Consider the following 20,327-nt stretch of genomic DNA (forward strand, 5'->3'; position numbering starts at 1 on the left):
GGCAAGCACGCATCTTTTTCTTAATCTAATTGGTAGATGCTGTAAGGGTCATTTTATTTGGGTTGCTACCCCTTTGTCTGTCAGCAACTCTTCTGCTTCACCTTTTTATCCACAAAGTTGAATGCAGCTTTATTAAAAACCTGACCTAGTTCTAGAAGGTTAGTTAGTTTAGTTAGCTCCAGAGGTTAGGCTGGTTCATTTAGTGCCTGTCCATTTTTCTGCAAATACCACCCCACAGGATTATAGAGTAGGATTGTAAAGAAATAAAGTTTCTGAAACTTTAACTCATCTGGAAGAATCCTTTCTTTCTCACTCTGTGAACAAGCTGAGCATTTCCTTCTGAGTGTTCAGCTGTCTATTAAAGGTGCAAATGGCTTCTTTGGTGTTATGAGAAGTACATATTACATGATAGGCTCTTCACAGATATTGAAATGAACATATATATATATATAAATTAATATACTATATGTGTTATGTTATCTTAGTCAGTAGTACTGTATTTTTTTCAGTAGTGTGGTATGTTGGGGTGTGATGTCATGGTTTGCCTCCGATACCCCAGGTTCCTCCCTGATAATTCCCTGCCAGGTGTGTCAATCATCCCTCCTTTCCACACCCTGACCCCTGCTGAGCGCTGTCTGTCAATCCTGGCATTCCAGAAGGGCGGCGAGTGATTGGCAGAATTCAAAAGATGCCCTCCCCTCCTGGAAGGACATTGGGCCATCCAGGTGTCCTCTGTCCCTTGAGACTTCCCCGCCCCGTACCTGGCTGGTGGTCCCCCGTGTTCCTTCCCTCGCCCTCTCCCCCGGCTAAAAGGGCGAGCAAACCATGCGGTTGGGAGTTCTCCTGGAGCCGTTGATGGATTCAGAGGCCTGTGGGCCAGGAATAAAGCTCTGGATCGAAACCCTCCATCAGAACCAACTCCTTTCCTTCACCTCGCCTTAAAGCTTCTCCACCAAAGGTAAACCTGAACTCCTGCATGCCTGGACTTGCCTCCAAGCGCCCAGCTGCAGCATCCAGCCAGCCAAAAGTGTCTCTGGGGTAAAATTCCACAGTTGCTGCTATTTGGTCAAGCAGCAAAGGCCAGACAAGCTCATGTACGTCCCGTCCAGCTATATTCACAGAATCACAGAATCACAGAATTTCTAGGTTGGAAGAGACCTTCAAAATCATTGAGTCCAACCCATGTTCTAACACCTCAACTAGATCATGGCACCAAGTCCACATCCAGTCTTTTTTTAAACACATCGAGGGATGGTGACTCCACCACCTCCCTGGGTAGATGATTCCAGTATTTGATCACTCTTTCTGTGAAAAACTTCCTCCTTAATTCTAGCCTGTATCTCCCTTGGCGCAGCTTGAGACTGTGTCCTCTTGTTCTGTCTGTTGTTGCCCGGAGAAAGAGACCGAGCCCCAGCTCACCACAGTCACCCTTCAGGACGCTGAAGAGAGTGATAAGGTCACCTCTGAGTCTCCTTTTCTCCAGGCTGAACAACCCCAGCTCCCTCAGTCGTTCTTCACACGGCTTGTGTTCCAAGCCCCTCAGCAGCCTCGTTGCTCTCCTTTGGACACGCTCAAGCATCTCAACGTCCCTCCTAAACTGAGGGGCCCAGAACTGGACGCAATACTCAAGGTGTGGCCTCACCAGTGCTGAGTACAGGGGAAGAATGACCTCCCTGCTCCTGCTGGCCACACTATTCCTGATACTAGCCAGGATGCCATTGGCCTTCTTGGCCACCTGGGCACACTGCTGGCTCATGTTCAGCCGACTGTCAACCAGCACGCCCAGGTCCCTTTCCTCCTGAGCACTGTCCAGCCACACCATTCCCAGCCTATAACGTTGCAGGGGGTTATTGTGGCCAAAGTGCAGGACTCGGCACTTGGACTAATTAACTTCATCCCATTGGATTCTGCCCATCCATCCAACCATTCCAAGTCCCTCTGCAAAGCCCTCCATCCCTCTGACAGATCGACACACGCTCCCAGCTTAGTGTCATCTGCAAATTTGCTAATGAATGACTCTAAGCCCTCATCCATGTCATCAATAAAAATATTAAACAGAACTGGCCCCAGCACAGAGCCCTGAGGGACACCACTGGTGACTGGCCGCCAGCTGGATGCAGCACCATTCACCACCACTCTCTGGGCCCGGCCATCCAGCCAGTTCCTAACCCAGCAAAGAGTGCTCCTGTCCAAGCCACGGGCTGCCAGCTTGTCTAGGAGTGTGCTGTGGGAGACAGTGCCAAAGGCCTTGCTGAAATCCAAATAAACAACATCTACTGCCTTCCCTGCATCCACTAGGCGGGTTACCTGGTCATAAAAGGTGACCAGGTTGGTCAAACATCACCTACCCCTCCTAAAGCCATGCTGACTGGGTCTGATACCCTGGCCATGCTGTAAATTCTGTGTGATGGCACTTAATAGAAACTGTTCCATTATCTTGCCAGGTACTGAGGTCAGGCTGACTGGTCTATAATTACCAGGATCCTCCTTCCCACCCTTGTTGTGAATGGGTGTCACACTGGGCAGCTTCCAGTCATCCAGAACCTCACCAGTGAGCCAGGACTGTTGGTAAATGATGGAGACTGGCTTGGCAAGCTCATTTGCCAGCTCTCTCATTACCCTGGGCTGGATCCCGTCTGGTCCCATAGATTTATGAACATCCAAGCATTTCAGTGGTTCTTTGACTGCCTCTTCTTGGATAATGGGGGGACCATTCTGCTCCCTGACACCATCAACCATTCCAGGCGGGCCGGTGTCTTGAGGGCAAGTCATCTTCCCACTAAAAACTGAGGCAAAGTAGGCATTAAGCACTTCTGCCTTCTCCTCATCTGCAGATGCCAAGTTCCCTCCCTTGTCCAATAAAGAACAAAGGCTGGTCTTACCCTTCCTTCTAGCATTAAGGTATTTGTAAAAACAGTTTTTATTATCCTTTACAGAAGTTGCCATTTTAAGTTCAAAATGAGCTTTGGCCTCCCTATTTTCTTTTCTGCATGCTCCAGCAGCCTTCTTGAATACTTCCTTAGAGACCTGACCCTCCTTCCAATGCTGATACATCCTCTTTTTATTCCTAAGTACCTCCAAATAAAAAAATATTGGTAATTATTTCAGTGGTAAATATAGTTTTAGGTTATAACATTATGTAAACTAGAAGCTATGCGATGTAAGATACTTTTTTAACTAGCTCAAGAAAGGGATGGAATAATCAAGAAATTCTTTGCCCAGAGATAACAGCAACAGGAGACCTAAAGCCCCAAGAGAAGAATTCTTGCGTCCTTATTGGAAAAGACCAACTTTCTTCCACCTCCTTCGCGACTTTGAGGAGCCAACTGGATTAAGGGAGAGAACTTGACAATAACCAGAGAACACCCTTTGTTTGAAAAGAATTTATGCATCATGGATGAGATATATGAATATGCAACAGGCTATTGCTTTTAAGGGCTAATCCTTTGTTAGCCTGCGTGCTTTCGGGGCATAATTGCCCAGGAGGCACCAGGACTGTCTGTATGTCTTTATTTTTATTGTCCTTTACTGTTCTAACTCTGATTGTCCGAATTCTTATTACTCTAACTTTTATTACTATCTTAATAACCATTTTATTGCCATTAAACTTTTAAAATTTTAAAACAAGTGTTTGGTGTTTTTTGCAGTGTGCTTTGAAAGTTGGGAAGACTCTTCATTCATCATCTCCAGAGCACACTGCCCTTGGCCAGCACACTGGCCCATTTTGGTTCATGTGTGACACTTCTAGTTGAGGCAGAAAGGACAATGGCATTTGAAGACAAAACCAAAGGAAGAATGAGGCAGCCCAAACATCTTGTGCAGATGCAGGCCTTCAGCTGTGACTGGAGAGCATTGGGGTTCCTGCCTGAGATGAGGGATTACATTTTGTTCGTCACGAAAAAGAGACCACTGTGTTACAAGAGTTGTCTGCTGACTATTTCTGTACTACTTCATGAGATATGAGCTACAAGGATACCAGGGAAGGGGTTGCAGGAGCCCACACATAGTCCCACCCAGCAAATGGTACAAACAGATAACTCACAGAAATAACGACCAGGGAAAGGCTGGGGAAAGGGTAGGGGCAGATTAACACCCAGCAGGGAAACCTTTCCCGCTGACAAATGGTACAAGCAGATAACTCACAGAGATAACGACCAGGGAAAAGCTGGGGAAGGGGCAGGGGCAGATAAACAGTTTGCAAGGCAGGACATTTGCTTGCTTGATAGGGCACATATTGCATTAATCATAAGATTTTGGTAATTTTCCACGGAAAAGTCACCAAATAAAGACATAGGGTGAAGAAGACGCAGCTGAGGAGGACTCCGCAGCCTTTTATCACCGACCACCAGGAGACAGAAGGATGACCCCCTAGCAACAACCAGCGCAGGCGCAGAGTACTCCGAGATAACATGGACTCCTGAAGGATGGAGAGGATAAAAGGACTGAATCAGAAACTAGTTGGTGTGGCAGTAGGTGGAGCGGAGACTCCCCTGTCGCCCAGCGCTGAGCCTTTGCTTACGTAGTATAGCTGCTTCAATAATTAATAAATTCTTTGATTGGAAATTACTCGTTTTGAGTCAATTTTATAACACTGCCACTTGGATTTGTATCCCTAGGTGCAATGTCTTTGGCGGGAGGAGAGCCTTGCTCAAGTGAGAAAGCAGAAAGATCAGAGAGGGTGCTCGGGAAGGTCTCCTGTGGTGCGGAGCTGTCAGCGCCTGTGAGGTGAGAGCGGGCCCGGCCTTGCCCGGGGTGGAGCCCCAGCAGAGCCCCGGCAGAGGCCGGAGCAGCCTGAGCCCCGGCAGAGGCCGGCTGGAAGGAGGCCCTTGGAGCTGCAAGAGGCAGAGCCGGGCCCTGGGTGCCTGTTCCTGGGAGCGGGCGAATCCTCCGCTCTCAGAGCCCAGGTGGCAGCTGGCTGCTCCCGAGGGGAAGCGCAGCCGTGCTGGGCACAGCCCAGCCTGGAGGCATTGGCCGTCCGGAGTGTGCCCAGGAGCAGGGAAAGGCCAAGGGCAGCCGAGGGCCGCTGGGCTGGCTGAGGATTCCTCCTCTCCTGCCGGCTGCCCTGCAACTCCTGGCAAAGGTCAGCAGTGTGTGCAGCACTCTGGGCACCGGGGCAGGGAGCCGGGCTGCTCGGCAGGCTGGAGCACAGGGCAGCCTCCTTCAGGCCCGGCACTTGTGCCAGGGGAAGCGAGGCCAGCGTGAGGCAGGGACAGCTTGGCAGGGCACATCTGCAGGAGCCAGCGCCTCACGCAGCTCTGGCAGGAAGCGCCTGCAATCCTGCAGTTCTGCACTGAGCCAGAGCAAAGGGCTGAGATGCAGAGTGTTTGGCAGAAATATTCAGGCCCCCCAGGCCAGCCTGCTTTGTGCTCTCTGGTGCACAGCAAGCGCTGTGCAATGCAGCTCTGAGCTGCTGGGAGAGAGGCAGTCAGGGATGTGCCTGAGGTGAGTCAAGGGGTTAGCTGAAAATGTAATTAGGGTAATTGAAAAGTGCAGATGAGTCAAGGGGCCAGCTGGGAATACAATTGGGATAGTAGAAAATTGCATATTTTAGTTAAGATTTTAAAATGAGGTAAGAAGCTAAGTTAGTAATACAGCTTGCAGAAATCACGCCCCTTAGTTAAAGAGTACCAAATATATTAGGAACATAAAGCTTGGAGTGACAGGGATAGAGGAAGCAATTGTGAAGGAGCAGAGACCATAGAAATACCTTGCCTTGAGAATAATTGAACAGTTAGGAGAGGCTTGGACCATGACCAGCAGGTCAAAAGGTCTTGCCAACTGGCCATGGGAGAAAAGTTCACCATGAGGAAGACAGCTTTCTTCCTCCCATACAACCACTCCCTCATTTCAAACTCCCACCAACCCAGTTAAGGGAGTACAATTGCGCAGCTGTAATAGATATTCAGCTGATAAAAATACAAAGCAGGCAGGTAATAATTATGTATTATGGGTCCTTAGAAACCTAATGTAAAACCTTTTCTGTAGAAATAGAGAGCAGGATTCTGCAACTCCTTGCACGTGTCTTTGGAAACATGTTCACATGTATCCAGCACTGCAATAAATACCCTTCTTTTCTACTATAATTAGTTGAAGAGTCATCTGTCCGTGCTTCAAGGGTTATGCTGGAGTAGTGAACTGATTTGGAAGGGAGCAGAAGAGTTTCAGCAGGCAATTTTTGGAAGAGATGGAAGGCTCTTGTGACTGAAGGGAAAGCTATTTGGAATGGAGTAATAATCCCAAAGTCCATACAATTGTATCTTTGTGTCTGAATTTAAATCAGAATTATTAGAGATAGCTTCATGCAATTTGTCTAAAAATTTATCAAAGTCTTCATTCTTCTTTGGTGAATTTGTGTAAAAGACATGGTGTGTAACACATCTGGAAGTGCAAGGATAGCATTATATGTTAGTTGTTGGCTCATCTGCAGGACTTGATCAATGCTCCTAGCCTGGGCAGTCCAGTAGCCCAGGGCCCCTTGCCAAGTAACTGTTGTGCTGTTAAACCATACAGAGGATCACCCTGCACTCTAGGTGCTTCCTGAGCACACTTTTCCTCCCAGCTTTTATGGAACATCACCTGCTGATGGAGTGGCATTATAAGTCTTATTAGGGTATACACATCAGCTGGAATTAATGTGTTAGATGTAAAAATATACTGCAGAAGTGACTGTGCAAGTTGGGATTTTCAACCAAATTGTGAAATTGCAACTCTCAACTTTTCTAAAATCTTTCAAGTGAAAGGTTCTCAAACTCTACTTGCAGCATTAGTTACTACAGGAAAAGCCTCTCCATCATTTGAGAGAAAAGTCCCTTCTACAATAGTTTCTGGAATTACTTTTTTCTACCTTAGTTTCTGAGCTGCTTCTATTTCAGGGTCACATTCCAACTCTAATTCCACATTCTTTACAGCGTGAGATGCAGGATTTTGTTTAACCGGCTCGAATGCTGGCTCAGAGACAGAATGGAGGAGTTTTTGCAAGACAAGGGCCATATTCAGCCGATGCACAATCCAGCCTGCTTGTAATAATGGACAATGGACACGTTCACAAAGAATGAATTATGGACATACTCAGAAATGGGGTTGGTATATTCTTGAAAAAGATACAAGAAGAAGAGTCATCAGGACTCAGCAAGTTTGTCAGCAAGCTTGGGAAAGTGAGCCATGGGTGGGCCAGACAACCAAAGCAAGACGCGTGAAAAATTAGATGATCCAATCAGCATTCTGTTTTAGACGTGTGAACAGCTAGGATAAACCAATCCTGTATTAGCTAGAGACACATGGACAGTAGAGATTTATTATAAAAAGTCTTTTTAGGAATAATAACTTTAGCTTCACTGGATCATATTGGTTATGTTGTGATGTCCGTGAACCTCTGCACCATGCACTTAAGGGTGTGATGGTGTTCCCCAGGAAATGTACACATTTGGGGAGGTGCCCTTGGAAGAGAGGGGCTTGATTCCCAAGGAAACTGCTTCCCCAGGAGCCCCCAGTGAGATCGGTGCAAGTGTCTCCATTTGACTCCCTGTGTCTCCTTCAGTCCTTGGGGCCCCTTGCACTTTGCAGAGGGGCATGCAAAGGGAGAAGGCTGTGAAGAAATACGAATTATGTTCTCTTGATGCAGAGTGTGATTTTATACCCTCTCTCCTATGGTGCAGATGCTCTTCATTTCTACTGTGTTGATTATTCTTATCAATACATATTTTAACTTGCTCTGGCATTCTTCCCATAGAAAAGCTTTCCTTGGGTATTTGATTTACGTCTGCAAATGTTGATACGTAACATCGGGTATCTGAATTTAGCCCATTTCTCCTCTAGCTTTCATTTCAGAAAATGTCAGAATTACAGACGTACACACTAAAGTATCCAAGATTTCTGTGCCACAGAAAGATGAGTAAACAGTAGTACAGCCCAATCTACATTACCTTTAGCAGTTACCAAAGCCAGTAGGTATTTAGAAAAGTGTGCCTTCTTTCAGCAATATTACAAATAGATTGTTATATACAAATTATAATATTATAATCTTGGTTTTACACAAATATTAAAATGGATTCTATATGTGTGATGTTAAAATTGTGATCTTTATAACTTTGTTATAAAGATATAGTTTTTATTTCTGTTGTTAAATAAGCTTAGAGAGCTCCCAAGGCCTTGAACATACTTGAGAGTGATTTTGCAATAAACTATCTTTTAAAACTCTGTTTGGAAAGCAGAAGGTAGGAACAGCAGTCATCTGTTGTGTTTGACTTTATTGTTATTTGAGATTGTAGTAAATACTGAGCACGAGCTGGGATGCAGATTGTAATTGCTCATCTTTCCAAAGATAGATATGGATACTATTAAACTGTGCCCTGTTTATTGTTCCTAACTGACTAATTTACTGCAGTAGTTTTATAGTGCTTTTTTGTTGTTGTAATGTCTAAATGTAGTGGGAGAATATATATTTGACTTGGGGGAGTTTGGCTTTTGTTTTTCGAATAATAAAACCACTCTCTTCAGCCTGGTGAAGAAGAAATCTGCTTCTGTCCTTGTATACAGCTATGGGTTTGTTTACACAGCTTCTCCTTCCCTTTTCTGCCTAGGCTTTCTCACCTGCAGTTTTCAGTAGAAAAGCAACAAACCTTTGAAAGGCTAAGCCTCAACATAACTGTGACCCTCAACCAATACTTCCTTCTTCAGATTTCTTAAGATCTCTTTGTCCTGGGCACTCAGTATGGCCTTTTTCCTCAAAGTTCTTTGGCTGTCTTGAATGCTTACAGCGTAACAGGTAATCCCTGATCTATTTTCAACTCTCTGCTCAGATGCAGACTGCTGGAAGGGAGGTAGGACTGGTACTGGAGACCTGGCAGCTTGTCCAGGAAGCAAAATTTTTGAAAGAATGGTAATGTGGAGAAGCATGCAAGTCCGGGTGGTGAACTCATAGATGCAAGTACTTGCAGTTTCCTGTCAGGATTTTACAGTTCAAGGGTATGGTCTCTTCTTATTTCTGTCCCTTAATGCTCAATCCTTGCCACACTTCTTCAACTTCTTTTGCATTGTCATCTTCCGTGTTTTCTTCCTCTCTTCTTCTTTCTGTGACTTTCTGTGCAGGATGGGTAACCTGTCATACACTGTCAGCTTGCTCAGTGACCGAGCAGTGAGTGATATGATGGTGTGGAAATTGGAGGTGCACAGTAGGCAAACGTGTCATGCTTCTGTGTGCCCTCTGCAGGCAAACCTGCTTCCCAAACCTTCAGTCAGACTTGGAAAAAAGGCTTGTCACCACTACTTTGTTGTGGTTTGTGCATTGATGAAGAAACACTTCCATCTCAGCCCGCTTAAGCCACTGCAGAGCAGGAATTGTTGCTTTGGTAGCAGATGTGCTGGCAGGGTCCTTACAGCTCCACAAGATGTGCCTCTTCTGGAACAGATTTCTGCATCTTGGTGCAATAAAATCTATGCTTTAAATTGCACCAGGGCAAGTCATGCACTCATGTAGATGTGTTTTCAGACATAGATATTTATATATATGCCTAGTGAATGGCCTCCTGGGGAGCAGGGACAAATGAGGAAGGGGGCTGATAAAACATGCTTCTGCTTCAAGAAAAATCCCCATCTTCCCTTTCCAGAGAAAGATATAAACTTTTTCTTGACTGGCCTAAAGGGGATAAACAAGCCCCTCCATGTCCTGATCTTTTACTAGTCTCAAATTATTTAGAAAAGTTGTAATTTTTTTTTTTTTTTTTTGTGGTGGGTTGGTGGTGTTCGGGTCTGCACTTCAGACCTGTTCTCCCAGCAGCCAGGGACCTACAGCTGCTGTGAGTGGGGCAGGTGCTCAGGTAATTACCAACAGGTGCTTGGTAATTGCTAACAGCAGTTGAGGTGAGAAGTTGGCTTGTGCCTGGCTGAGGGCTTGAGGACTGTGGGGAGAGAAGGGATAGGGAGTGGAGTGGAAAATATTAGTTACACAAGCAAGTCTGAGGTGTAGGTGGCATTTAACTGGATTAGGTACTGCATTTCATGGACTTGATCACAATTTATGAAGAACTGAACATTGAACTATGAGATAGGACTATTTAGTTGCTATTCTAAATGCTGCATTTACTAATATGTTATGTAGTTTCTTTGTATTTTGCTCAGAAGCTGTCTCAAAAACATTAAAGTCCAAATAAAGTCTTCATAAACACAAGTTAATAGCTTACTTGTTGTTAAAAACAGAAGCTGAAAGGGCCAATGGCTCTTGCATTCAGTAATTCACACATTTTAAAAGAAGTGGCTCTCTCCTGTTCCTGTGGCTAGCTTGTCTCTTCAGGCTAGGAACCATTTCTGGGAGCATTTCCTTGCTGCTCCTATATCTCTATCCCCTTGGAATCTGATGCTAATACTATATTTTTCTAAAATTAGAAAATTTAAAATTTCTGTAGGCCCTTTAATTTTGTAATTTGCACCTGTCACTTGAGGGGAAAAAAAGTCTGATAAGGTTTTTTTCTTGTAGGCCTCTCAAATTGCAGCCCATTGCATTTAGCTGCAAAATTCTTAGTCATGCTAACAGGATGCCTGAAATGGACACTGGTAGAGAGTAAAAGAAATTGCCTGGTACAGATGCTATCAACTATTTTTAGTTTCTTGACAGTCCAGTATTTCCCTTACCCAAGGACTGTTCATATTTCTTTCTCTTTTTCTTGCAGCTCTCAGTTCTGTGATGACCGAGAAACAAAAATACAAAGTAAGGGTATCCAGAGTAGATGGACTTTATGAGAATTAGGGGGCAATTTGACCATACACTGATCTGTATGATTGCCTTCTTCTGTGAAAGATTGTGGTGGTGTTGTAATATATGCTGGGAAATAATTCATGCTCTAAAAGCATGTATTTCATCAAGATTGTGAAATCCAAACAAGTCTCTTACCACAAGCAGCCCAGAGGCAGACGTCTATTCAAATTCCAAAATTCCTGAAGGCAGCAAGAGAACAATCAGCACTTAGCTTATGAATAGAGCACCCAGCACAATGATCACCATTATCCCAGTCATGGGAAGACACCTCAGAGCGATCATTGCCCTGTTGATAACATCGATCAAGATGGCCAAAGTCGCCAGAAAGGTCCATGTGAATACCCGACTTCCCCGATCCATCAGCGCTGGCTATCAACAAGGAAATGGCGATGGTCCAGCTCTGCACAGGGAAAGAACCAACTATGAATATGCAGAGTTACAAAAGAAACTGGGACTCCTTCGCCTCGGGCATAATAAACTGTACAAAGCATCCCTGCAAGAAGTGGCTCTCATGAGCAATGAACGGGCAGGGTCCGATGCGATAGAGGTGGGATCCAGGTTCACCCAGCGCCCACCCCGGGCTCGACGCTGTCTCTTTGGCTGTGGTGGTTTTGAGGACCGTATTTTGGTCGCAGAAAAAGATAAATAAATCTTTTCTCATTTTTGATAATTTGGATTTTGATTGATCATTTAATAGAGTGTGATTGCAATCATTTCTGCTGGTCAGTATTTTTAGTGTTAACACAGCTACCCAGGGAGCCAGACAGGTTTTATGACTCTCTTTGGAACTGAAAGAAAAAGAGAAGAAAACGTGTCTGTGGTATTTTCCTACAGCAGTTCCACATGCTATTGGTGGCATGTAACAACTGGATTTCACCCCTAGTAACTACTTGTGGTGCAGTCTTAAGCATGCTAGTTGTGAGAGCTGCTTCTGTAGAAAGGTGATTTCTACTACTGCTGTGTTAATTCTTCCTATAAAATTTAAACAACCCAACAATTTCCTAGTTGCTTCTAGTTGTTTACACAAGTCCTTGTATTTGTACCCCTGGTCTTGGATCTTTTAATTCTGCACTCAAGATACCCAAAAGGTACCAGAGCTGTATGTACCCAAGCAAGGGTGTGTTTGGATGGTGGTCTGGGACAGAGAGTATTCTCCTCTGGAGTTAAAACTGGCCAAGTTTCAGCTTTTTATTGGCAGGCATTTTTAACTGAAAAAATACCAGCTTAGAGTTTTGAAATCCCCATAGTAGATAATGTAAACATAGAGCATAATTTACAAGCTCACTTTGGGAACTGGTTGCAATTAAGTGTTGCCTCCTGAGGTGTCTCAAGTTGTGACTGTCTTAAAGAAGAAGAGAAATAGGAATTTACGAGACAGGAAACAGAACTCCAGAACTTTTCACTACACCAGGTCCTGTACTGAAGTGGCTGTTGTGAACAATGCAGCCAGGACCATGGAACCGAGCAGTCTGAAGAAACTGCTGTACAGCAGCAGCTTAACTTCAATGTGCTTGAGCCAGTGCTGCTGGCAGCATTATCTCTGCATCCTGGGACATTTCCAGGATGGCCCATGGACAGGGTGAGGTGGTACCCGTGCACTCTGCATCAAGCTGTGATTCCATGGATACTTCAGCAAGAGAGAGTTTTTTCAGGCTGATTAAACCTTCATCCTTGCTATGCTTGCTGTGACATTTGCATCTCTCTTTTGTAAAACTTCAGAAATCTTAATCATCTTTGGCCCTGTGAAATGTTACAAACATCAGCAAAAGTCATCATAGTTTCCATGCAAAAATACATACATTTTGACATTTGGGAACTGGAAGGCACTAATTTCTATTGCTGATGACACACAAAGAGGGCAGGTTGGTGCCTTGGGGCCTATGTCTGCTACTGTTGAGTGGAAAATACCTTTTGAAGTGGCACCCTATGGCCCTGGATGGCCAGAACGGAGGTCCAGGAGGCAAGACAGGTGTTTACTACTGAGTCTTTGACCTTTTAAGCCAAAAATGTTATAAATTCTTAGGCCTATGTATTTATAAAACAGAAGTATAAAGAAGAGATGTTGTAGTGTGTGTGTGTGTGTGACACCTTGAACATACCACATTATACTAACAGACTCTCCAAACATCCATTCTTTTTTATGACCATTATCCATTAGGAAATGCCATGTAAACCTTATTTCTTTGTTGAGAAGTACCTCACCTACTGACAACAATTAGAATTGCTTACAGGGCCTCAGTTGCAAATGCAAAACATTCAAAACTCAAAACAATTGGTTACATTAGAAAACACACTTTGCTTTTCTCCAGAGGTTGATTGTGAGCAATTTTGTGAGCTATTCATGAAAATACTCTGGGGCTGTTTGCATCAAACACTGTGATCTTGTTAGCAGTGAAAGAGGGAAAGTGCACCATGTGTGGCAAAGTAATTCCCTCACAAAATATGTGCTTGGAGGCTACTTAGGTGAAAAGAATTTCTTTTTAATTCCATGGGCTGAAGAACTGCCCATCATCTGCTTTTTCAGAAAAAGAGGGTTGAGTCTTTGGGCCCTTTCAGAGCCTTGAATGACTAAAGCTGAAGGGATTTCCCCCAAAAAAGCAAGGAGTGTTTTGAGGAGCGGGGCCGCACCTGCCTGCAGAACTGACCATGGGCCAAGGGAAGGTGCTGCTGCCCAGAGCCAGCCCGAGGGGTCCCTGAGGATTTGTCACATCCTCTGCCTCCCCTGGCAGTGCTGCCACAGAGCCCAGCAGGAGGGATCCCAGGGATTTGTCAGCACGGGGAGGCAGAGCGTGAGCTCCTACTGATATTTCCATCCAGGGCTGGCACTTTCAGGCCAGCAGTGACAAATTCTGCAGCTCTGGCTGCACAGTTGCTGTTGGCACTGCTGTGGCAGCCTCTGCCACCAAGCAAGAGCATCTGCAGGGGCAGGATGGTGCAGAGATGCCTCTCAGAGAACGGAGAGAACACCTTCAAACAGCATCTGGCAGAGTTAATGAAGGGCTGGTAAATCCCTCTGAAGGGGACGGGTCATAAAAACCTCTCTCTGTGAAAAGAAGAGACAATAGGAGTGAAGAGGGAATGAGAAAGGGGAAGGGAAAGGTCAAAAAAGAGGAAAAGGAAAGAGAAAGGGAGAGAGGGAGAGGATAGAGGCCTTGGAAATTCTGATTTGATCTAAAGGGCATTTTCTGACAACACAGATGTTTGCTACAATAAATAGTGCTTTCCCACAGGCTTTAGCTTTCTAGCTCTTGATATTAACTGAGCCCAGTGAGTTTTAAAAGAGAGAGGAAAAGAATTAGTCAAAAGCTTTCCTTCAAGACCAAATATCTGCCAGAGACTGAATGCTATGGTTAATGGCTTTTGAACATTGACAGGAATGATCAAAACATTAAAGTAATTAAACAGGGTTCTCAGTATCCAGCACAAGTTGTACTGGTGAGGAGATTAAACAGACATTCTCATTGCCCTGTGTGTTTTATACTCTTGAAAACAGAGGCTTAGTAACAGTATTTCATGCACACATAATAACATAAAGAATGACAGCTCATGCCTTTTTGTCCTGGTAAGTATTTGCTGCAGCAGCCACCTTTCTTCCAAGTCATGATGTGTTCAATGCCATTTTTCCCTGTTTTCTGTTGAAAACTGTTTCATATCAAAAAAGGATTAGTACCATATGTAGTCTTTTCTTCATGTCAAGGAACAAGCTCAAATCTCCGGGCAAATATAAAAGGCTACAAGATTTTAGAAGTATGTAAATTCCAGTGTTAATGAACCTGACTTGAATTCAGTTTTGACTTCTGAAGAATTAAAAATCCAAATGGGAATGACACAGCCTCACCTTTCCTTAGTGATATGTGAAAGGCCAGAACAAGAAGAGGGAATCTGGTGCCTGCTGAAATCAACCTGTCCTGAGAAATTATTGTTATTATTGAAAGAACAGTTTAAATTACAGGAGGGTCTCTTGCCTTGCTGAGCCCTCAGCCCTCTGTGATACACCTCACCTCAGTGCAGACTTCAGGTGGTTTGGGGCTTTCTTTTTCTTTCTCCAAAACACCAAGAGATCAAAATTCTTGGTAAAAACAGGACTTCTACTTTCAGTCCAAGCCAAAGAGAAGCTCTGCAGGGCTTCTTCCTAGATACAGATAAAAAACTCTGGTGATCTTATCACACCCAGTTTCTCAAACTTTTGGCACCAGCTTCTACTCTGGAACACCATGACTTCCTTGTAATCTGAAAGAGGGAACAAATCAAACCTCAACAGCTGGTCCTACCTTGAAAACCAGTGTTCCTCCCACCAGAAACTTCTTTTCCTGTTGTGACAGATGAGTAATGTGATGATTGACTCTCACAATTAATAGACAAATATCATGTATATAACTTAAGGAAAGTTTTATAGATTTATAGTTATGCTGCACCCCATGCCCTGGTTATCAAGGGAAAACTGGGGTTGGGACATCTGGGAGGGCTGGCTTGTCACTATGGTGACACCTGAGCCCCAATCAGAATTTGAGGAAGAGATCTCCACACCTGGACAGCGAAGAAGGGGTTGATGGACAGAACTTTGGGAGGGCTTAAAGGGTTCAAAAGGGAAAGCCTCCAGCGGGAGGGGGCTGAGCACATGGCGAGGAAAATCTTTTGCTGCCGGTGCTGTAACCTTTTTTCTGTATTCAGTCTTCTGTTGTATTTTTATAAGGTTTAATAAACCTTCCTAAACTATGAAAAGTGAGTAGCTATTTCTCACACTGTGGTCTGCAACCCTCACTCTTTACTACAATAAAATGCTTGTTTTAATTAGGTTTACATCAGTTCCATACGCTTTTATGAGCTTTTATGCCTTTTTATCTATATATGTTTAAGACCACTATCTGCTTCTTGCAACATTCCAGGAATCCCTTTTGACTCTTCTCTCCATATTCCTGCAGAAGGTCAGGTCACTGTGGGTTTTGCACCAATAAAAATCCAGGTTGTTCAGATCCCAGGTGTGACGGGCAGGCACAATTTCCCTGCTGACACAGGGACTGAAGACAAACCCCTCTGTTGTCACTGAAAACAAAAGAAAGGAGGAAGTTTCTGCCCATTGCAAAGTCCCCGTTTGCCCTGAAGGACTCTGCCTCTTCTTTCTCAGCAGCAGCTCAGCAGCCAGACGCCAAGAAGGACAAGAGAGGGAAGGGTGGTTGATTTGTGTGACAATTTAACAGCACTTGCACACAAGAGCTGAGTCTGTCAGTAACATCTCTGCAGAGGCAAGTCCTTGCTGAGGATGCAGAGCTGTGTCACTTGTGTTTAGTTTGCATCGAGTTAATGGCACGGTGGCTTTTCATGCTGCAGGTGTGGCCCCTGTGACAGCAGCCTGTTCATCCTTCAGGGGGTTTGCACCCACAGGGACAGTGCTGCTCCTGCCAGCACACCCCAGTTTGTCCTCATGCCAAAAAGCCCAGGCAGAACTTACTTCTTAAAGGAACGTTTTCCTTTTGCTCTCAAACCAAAGATTTAGATGTAATGGTATAATAGGAACAAATCTTTTCCCCTGTTGTCTCTTGGGACAGGAGGAAAATCCTATCACATCCAGATAGCAAGGCACTGATTTCACTTCCACTCTGGAAATGACTTGCAGGAGCAAGTGAATAAAATTCTCTGCTGGAACAGTGAAGTCCTGCCACTCTAAATCAGTGTGGTGCCTGAAGGGTTTTGTAGCAGGTTTGCACCTAAGTTGATGCTCAAGAAGTTTATGAGGTCCAACATAGACCTAAGGTTTGCACAGCAGAGTTTAGGCTGACAGCTAAGGGAGCATAAATTAAATGGTCTTTCCAAGCCAGAAGGCTGATGAGAATTGTTGGTATTTGTGCTCTCCTTCCTGGTTTAAAGGGTAGCAACATATTTGATGAGATTTTGGCAGTGCAGCTAAAGATCATGGCCAGATTAAGTCACCTAAGTGGGTGTTGTGCATTTCTAATTGTGGAGGTCAATAATCAGTGTAACTGCTTCTGGTAATTGGGCTCCAGTCTCGCACAGAGCATTGCTGGTTGGTCACTCTTATCTCCACAGCCCGGCAGAGATCCTGTTTTGGATGGCTCTCACTGCTCCCAAGGCCCCAGGGACCAGCCACTGGCTCTCCTCCTTCTGCCTTCCCTTCCAGGATCAGAGATTTCCTGCTGCTTCCTCCACGTCTGAGACAAGTGGAGGAGATGAGGGGCTGAGGATGTGGCTTCTGACAGAGAGTTGATAACGCTCAGCTGAGGATTTTATTCTCCTGCCACTAAGCTGTCAGGCTGCTGCTGGAATTCCTCCTGCTTGGAAAGGGCTGGTGTGAGCAGCAGGAATTGTTGCTGGCTGGAACTTTTCCAAGAGCTGGACAAAAGAAGCATTTTGTGGAAGGCCACCAGCTGCCCTTGGTCAGCAGCACAAGGTGTGAGGTGCCCTTTGAAGGCCGTCCCTGCACAAGGACAGCCTGGCCTTCTCCAGTGCCCAGAGCACCTTCCAGGCTTTTGGGCTGGCCTCGTCCCTCACCCTGGAGAAGCAGGTTGCTGTTGGAACTCTCCTATCCACAGTTTCTGGCTGGATTGCCGTGTCTTACCACAGACAGCCCTGGAGACACCAGTACAGACTCCATCTGCAATAAAAGGGGACTTTGTTCCAGCTTTTCCCTTGGCCCAGCATGCAGCAAGCCCACCTGGGCCTCATTCAGCTCTGTGTGGGCTGGTAGTCAGCTTCTGCTGGGAATTTAAAGCTTTTACCCTACTTTCCACAGCAAATAGTGGAGCAAACCCAGCCGCACCAACCCCCAAATTTCACTCTAAAAACCACAATTTTCATTTTCCTCTATTCAAGCCTTGAAGAAAACAAACTTCGCTTGAGTGAGCTGGAGGCACAGTGTCCTCCAGGATCATTCTTGAGTAGGACAATATTGCAGGGGAAGACTGGCAAACCCAGAGGTTACTGGTGCTTAGGAAGCTTTGCAAAACCTTCCCACGTGCGGTGCTCTTGCAGCCTCCTGAGCTCCTGGAGCCCTCACTCAGCTCAGGCACAGTTGGGACAGGAGGGGATGGTTCCGTCTGTCAGATGTGGGGACAGGAGGAGGGAAGACTTTGCAAACGCTGCCACGAGGGCAGGGCTGTTTTCATTGATGGTGCCAAGTATTAGTACAACATCTTTGATTAAATGTGAGGTGCTGAAGGGCAAAAATTCTCAGTGCTAAGGAGAGAGTGTCTCCACTCACACAGCAAGGTAAGTGAAGGGGAAAGTGCAATCTGTATTTCATGGGAGGTGTTCAGTTTTTAACAAAACATTTTTGCAGAAGACGTGCCCAGGCAGGGGTGATTCAGAGCATTTTATCAGCCTCACAGAGTATCCCCACATCTGCTTGGCCACATTTTCTCTCTTTTTTCATTGTGAATGATTTCTCCTGCCAGGGTTGCTCCTGCTTGGAGTTCTGCTCTCAGTGGAGCCCCGGAATTTTCTCAGCAGGCCTCTGCAGCGAGTTCTGAGCCAAGGTGGGGCTCTGCTGCCAGCCCAAATCTGCGCTTCCCCTGCCCAGCCTGAGTGCAGGTGGGGCATGTGCTGGGCATGGCCGGAGACTTGCATGGCCAAAATCCTCCAGCATTTCCATCTGCTCATGGCTTTGGGTAGCACAAATCACACAACACCCATGGCAGCTGACAAATGGCATTTCTTGCAGATTGCTACAGCCGCACTGCTGATCCACAAATACACGAGAATCAATTGCAGCTGAAAAATGTCATTTATTACAAAGTGCTACACCCACGCCAACAATACAGAACTATACAAATCTCAATTTAGGTTAAAAACAGGAATTTATTCTATTATTACAACCTTTCTATGTAATAATATACAAATACCAACTTCAGTTAATTGCCAATCTCCACAACAACGCACTATACACTAAGATCAATTAGGTGTTTAACAACTTAATTTATTACATATTACTACAAGGATTAAGCCCATCTAGGAATACAAAAATATCTCCATAGATATGTAAATAGACTTACATCCAGAAACAGAGAGATATGCATATAAAAATAGACTTATATACCTATACAAATACCAATATTCCTATTTTAAAAGCCATATAACAAAAATTGTATCAAAAGAGATACCTACACAACTTTACCCAAAGGAAATAGAAATTAACACAGATATAACAATATCCATGTCTACATAGATAAATTTATACACATATATGTAATTTCAAATATATATATATATACACATAGCATACATTCATAACAAAATAAATATACATAAATATAAGAATATACACATGGAAATAAACACATACAATTAGCAGCCCACATATGGAAATATACATATAATAAACTGTGGCTACGTTCAAGTCCGTGTATCTTTAAACAGCACTCGAAGCAGAGGGACCCCAGCTGCCCCATCTTCAAAGCCTCTCGCTCGGTCTCCTCCTCCCGTGCAGAGCAGCTCTCCTGGACAGCGACAGCAGATGGAACACCTGGCAAGCAAAGGGAACACTGAGTGAGTATGGGGACGTTTCCCTTGGCAGCAGCTGCATTTCCATCAGGGAAGAGGAAATGTCAGAGCCTCCCAGGGGGGTCAGAAAGAGAAAGCAGCCGAGCGGGCCAGGCTGTGGTGAGCGCAGCCGCGGCGGGACTGTCCCGCAGCCCCGGCAGCCCGGCAGAGCCGGCACAGCTCCCGGCCCTGCTGGCACAGCTGCCTTGCCCAAGGACAGCCCCTGTGCCGGCCGGGGCAGCTGCGCTGAGCAGCCCCAGCACGGGCAGGGCCCGCTCCTGCCCCGCCGGGCAGTGCCCACGGCCACAGCCCACGGCACCCTCAGCCCCACCTGCCTCCCCGGGCCTGTGGCCTCACCCGGGCTCTCTCCAGGCTGGCAGCAGCAGGTCCCCGTTCACTGCTCTTGCTGCTGGCCTTCAGCTCCTCCCTGCTGGCTCCCGTCAGTCTCCGGCTGTCCTCAAGGTCTTCATGGCAGCTGTGGCAAAAGTGGAGGCTCTGGAATTGCTTCCAAGGCCTGGCAGAGCTGCAGTCCCGGAGCCCTCTGTGCTCCCTGCTGGCCCCCTCCATCCCCTCAGCCCCGCCATGCTCTCGGTGAAGCCCCAGCCCCCTTCAGTTTCTTCAGCCCCTCACAGTCCTCTCACCCCCCTCAGTCCCTTCTGACCCATCCCGTCCCCTGAGACCCACCACCCTGCCAGCCTGTGCCACTTGCCTGTCACCTCAGTGCCACCATGGCCCTCGGCTGCCCCACAGCCCTCAGCCCCAGCAGCAGCTCAGGGTCACCGTCCCTTCAGCGCCCCATGAGCCCCCTCTGTCTCACCGTCCTTCAGCAGCTCCTCAGGGGACAGTGCCTGGGGCCAGCGGCAGCTCCCACCGCTCCAGGGACAGCCGGGGCTGGAAGTGCTGCTCCGCCCGGCCCGGCCGCCAGCTCGGACCCAGCACAGGGACAGGGGACACAGGGGGCACCGGGGCAAAAGCAAGAGGTGAAAAAGGCAGCCGAGGGGGCAAAGAGCTAAAAATGCAGCCTAGGCCTACACAAACAGCAATCTATCCATCCATCTCTCCATCTAAACATTCCTATTCCTCT

The sequence above is a fragment of the Agelaius phoeniceus genome, unplaced genomic scaffold (genome assembly GCF_051311805.1).
Source record: "Agelaius phoeniceus isolate bAgePho1 unplaced genomic scaffold, bAgePho1.hap1 Scaffold_105, whole genome shotgun sequence".
Lineage (NCBI taxonomy): Eukaryota > Metazoa > Chordata > Aves > Passeriformes > Icteridae > Agelaius > Agelaius phoeniceus.